Source organism: Musa acuminata, chromosome BXJ1-9 (assembly GCF_036884655.1).
Source record: "Musa acuminata AAA Group cultivar baxijiao chromosome BXJ1-9, Cavendish_Baxijiao_AAA, whole genome shotgun sequence".
NCBI classification, from domain to species: domain Eukaryota; kingdom Viridiplantae; phylum Streptophyta; class Magnoliopsida; order Zingiberales; family Musaceae; genus Musa; species Musa acuminata.
Window position 1 is genome coordinate 17,892,871 of NC_088335.1, and position 4,613 is coordinate 17,897,483.

Consider the following 4,613-nt stretch of genomic DNA (forward strand, 5'->3'; position numbering starts at 1 on the left):
CTTGATCACGACTTGCTCCTACTCATGCGTGAATTGTTTCTAGACTTTGACCTTCCTCTGTTCTCTGAGATAAGTGCTTGTGAATCATTCTGAGATGTTGCTGAACTCTTTCTTCTCAACTCCTCATTCAACAAACTGATTATTACTTGACTCATAGTGACAACACCATCTGGCGCAAAACTACTAAGGGAAACCACTAGTGTCTCCCAACTTTCTGGTAATGAACTAAGAAGTAACAATGCCTACAACTCATCATCAAGAGATATTTTCATAGAGGATAACTGGTTAGTAACACTTTACATTTCATTCAAATGCTCAACAATAGAAGCACCCTCTCTATATTTTAGGTTCACAAGTTTTTTGATCAAAAAAAGTTTTGTTGCCAACTGTTTTTCTTTCATAGAGACTTTCCAACTTTTTCCAAAGAGAATATGCAGAAATTTTAGTAGAAATATAGTGAAAGACACTATTATCAAGCCACTATCGAAAAAACCCAATTGTTTTTCGATCTAACCTCTTCCACTCATCATCTGTCATAGTTGTGGGTTTTGCACTATCCCCCTGCAAAGGTCTATACAAATCTTTGCAATACAAGAGATCTTTCATTCTTGGTTTTCATATCATCCAATTGTTTCCATTTAAACTAATCATGCGAGAAATATTACTGGCCTCCATATTTAAATACAAAATTAAATCATCAAAAATCCTGCTCTGATACTAGTTGACGGGATATAAAGATAAATAATTTTTCTATATGAACAAATACTAGCAGACTATGATATGCAGCGGAATTAAATAAATCATAATCAAATAAAATACCAAGATATACGTGAAAAATACCTCCAATGTGAAGGGTAAAAATCATGGGGCAAACTAGAGACAATCCATTATGAGAATAATGAATATACAAATCTCAATCTCATGCCCTAAACCCTAGCAACAATCATAAGAGAATAACTGGGATACAAGGATCATGTCACTGTCCACAATATCTAAAACCTCCCCGAGTAATCACAGCAAGATTCTACTGTAGATTTGATCTAACCTGAGATGAGAACACTGCTAAATGATTGAGAATAGTCTCTCTGCGTTGTCCTTATTTTCTTTCCTTTCTTTCTCTTGTTTTTTTACCTTTTTCTTCTCCGCTTTTTTGCTGCGAAGATCTCCACGTTGTTACCCTTTTCTGCCAAAAAACGCAGCCACCTTCGCGCCAAAACGTAGCTACCACACCCCCCTTATATTGATCTAGGGTTAGGTTAAGAGAGGGTATGGGCTATGTGCTGATAAAGTCCATATTAGACTGAATATGGGCTGTCAACTCAACAGCAAGTTACTCGTAGAGTTCTCCAATATTTTGCAGGTGCCAAAGACACCATCAGGTGTGCCTTCAAGATTTCTAACTTCAATATGCATCTCATGAACTAAACAATACATCTTCTTGGCACTCATCTTCATTTGAGCAGTCTCCTGTGGTGAATAAACAGAAGCACCAAGCTCGTTAACCTGGGAACCCATCTATTGGCAGTGGGTAACAAGTTTCTCAAAGGAATCCACTGATTCCTTGGTGCTAGACTTATGGCTGGAGCTCTTAATTAAGCCTGTCATAAACCGGATAAGCTCTTTCACGACAGTTAGTGTATCGGAAACCACACTGATGATTAGTTGTGCAGTTACCATCTCCTCAGCTGAAGTGTCATCATCAATGTCGGCTTCAGTTAAGTCACCCCCTTCATCAGATAAAGATAAAGATGTTGATTCATCCGCTTTACTGGACATGCCGTCTCCTGAGTCATCAGAAGAATCACCCTTGTGTTCCTTAAGTTCCTCCATTTCTCAAAGGATATCCTTGACAGAAACTGCTATACCTGAGTCATGGCACCCCGAACAGCAGTGCAGTTTGTTGTTGCGGTTTTTTTCAGAGCATCACATGCTTCCCAAACTGTCCCAGCTAGCTGTGGGATGGATAATCTTTTCACATGATCATGAGACTCTGCAAAAAGACCACAAAAAAACATTATTTCCTCTGGCTTCAACCCCACAACTCATGTTGCATAATAATGTAACAGAAACACCATATAGCTTGTCCAAACCGAGAAACTAGAGCAACTTCTCTCGTGGTGTCAATAATCAACAAATGATAATTGAGCTTATGTGTCTTTGCTATACTCACAGGTAAAAATTTAGATTCACAATACAACCTTTTCATTTTCAAGTTTATAACCTGTTTTCTTGTACGTGGGGCTCAGTAATCAGATCATGCCAATGGATCATCTTATATCATGAAGGTGGTAAAAGGCAAAATAATTTCAACTTCAGCCATGATTATCTAAAACTCTTGATGTTCCTATGGTTAGAAGTGTCATACACACCATGACAGCACACTGCTTTTCTTTGTAGTGCAATGCTGCAATCAACGACTTGCTTGGCGGAAGCACTGATACTTGTTGCATGGAGGGTGGGCCCTGCTCCAACCTTACTTCCATGGCAAAATAAGAGAAAACCATGTAGTATGTTACAGTACGCAGCTACAGAATGCAGCAACATGCTAGATGATTTAAGTTTTCTTGAGGTCTTCATATGTAACACCATAAAAGACAGAGGAACAACACTTATTCTTGGACCCAATCTTCATATATAACATAAAAGAAGACACCATGGTGCCAGAAATTTTGGTCACACTGAAATTTAAACACAGAAAACCACATTATTTTGCTGAAATTTAGCAGGAAAATTTTGTAGACAGTTGAGAATGTTATTACTTATTGATGCCCACTTCATATATATAGGCACTGATTGCAATTGACTTTGACATGAATGTAAGATTTATATAAATATATACCTTTAAAATATTTTATCAAGTTACAGAACTCCTGACCAGGAATACAGCGATTCATCTAACCTGAAGTCATTGGCATGCATTTAAGATGGAGGACAAGTATCTGATAAATGTTAAGAAATTTATCCTACATTTTATTTGCATATTTGGAATAACTTAGAAGATGCTAAATTTAATTGATATTTTCATGTAAAAATGTAAACATAATTAATGTGTAGGACATGGATTGATCAAAGTCATGCTGAGTATAGAATATAATGAAAGATAAACTGCATTCCAGAAAAGAAATGTCTCTTTCAACATAACTTTCTCCAGTTAGAACTTCTAAATATATTAGGTCATGGAAGCAACAATCAAAAGGCAATGAGGATCAGTTGTAACAAATGTAAGACTTCGATTGATGCCTCCTTCAAGGACAATGTAGATGCCTCACCATTTTTCTTTTAATCCCTTTTTTTCACATTTATCTCTATAGAAAACAAATTATGTCATAGACTACCAATCAAGTGTTGCATGGCCACAACAGATCAAGATAGATTACAAAAATAATTCACGAATAAATAGAGGAACACTGCAATGATCTTCAGCTAGCCAAAAACCACCTAGGAAGATGAATAATTACCATCAAAACATCTTTACATCTATAAAATAGAACCTATCAGCTCCTATTTGCATTTCCACCAAAACAAATCAAGATTGTTCTAGATAAATGATATTGTAACTTGACACAATATTTCGTTCTGCTTCCAGAAAAAAAAGGTAACAGCAGATTGGATCAGCTAGTTTTGCATACATAAGCTCCTTAATGAACATAATTCTATATGAAGAACTTAACGTGAGATGTTTGTTGATGCGTATAATGATAAGATATTTCTGAAAGATTAATCTTTTTGTTACATCCCTAGTTTAATTACATCTGAACTAACAAAAGCGTCGGAAATCTGTCTTTTTTCCATAAACTGATTTTATAATCAAAATCCGTGATTTAACAATCTTCCTCTTTTTTTATAATTACAACCAATTGATGACAGAGTTTAAGTAAACTCCTCATATCTATTTGCCATATTAAAAAACACTTTGAATTCAGAAAATGATAACTTTAGAATTCAAGTCAAAATAATTTTAATCAGTTTTATTTTTTTTACAAAGATCATTATTTCATACTTCATATGCATAGTTAAAATAACATTGCATTCTTTATATGCATCATCATAATATTAAAGATAATTATTACTTGCATATCATTGCATGCATCATCATCATAAGTTAAAGTATCGCATGCATCTATTTATATAATTTCAAATCAACATGCATAATTTCAAAACATAAAATTTTAAATTATCATCACATCGGGCATAACTGATACCAAAAATATTAACATTTTTAAACCATCATTATGCATAATATAAAATCATTATGATACTAAAACATTAACATATCCAAACCATCATCATGCATAATATAAAATTACCAAGCATGATGCCAAAACTTTTAACATTTTCAAAGTATCATTAGATCATTATTGCTCCCCCTTTATAATCAACGAAAATGAGAAAAGTTTAACTATCAAGTTTTTGAAACATGCAAGGTTAGCAAGTTTTACTTCTCTAGTAAGTTTTTTTAAGATGTGCAAGTTTGCAAGTTTTGCTTCTTGAGATGTGCAAGCTAGCACTTTTTACTTCTTGAGATGGGCAAAATAACAATCTTGGTTCTCTTAAGCTGTACAAGATAACACTTCTCTTTTTCAGATATGCAAGCTAGCACTTTTAGTTCTCTT

The 4,613-nt window shown here is 34.5% G+C and overlaps 1 pseudogene; it reads right to left on the reverse strand.

Moving 5' to 3' along the window:
* Positions 1 to 1,314: 1,314 nt before the first annotated feature.
* On the reverse strand, positions 1,315 to 2,544 carry LOC135594089 (uncharacterized; annotated as a pseudogene).
* Between the last annotated feature and the right edge of the window lie 2,069 nt (positions 2,545 to 4,613).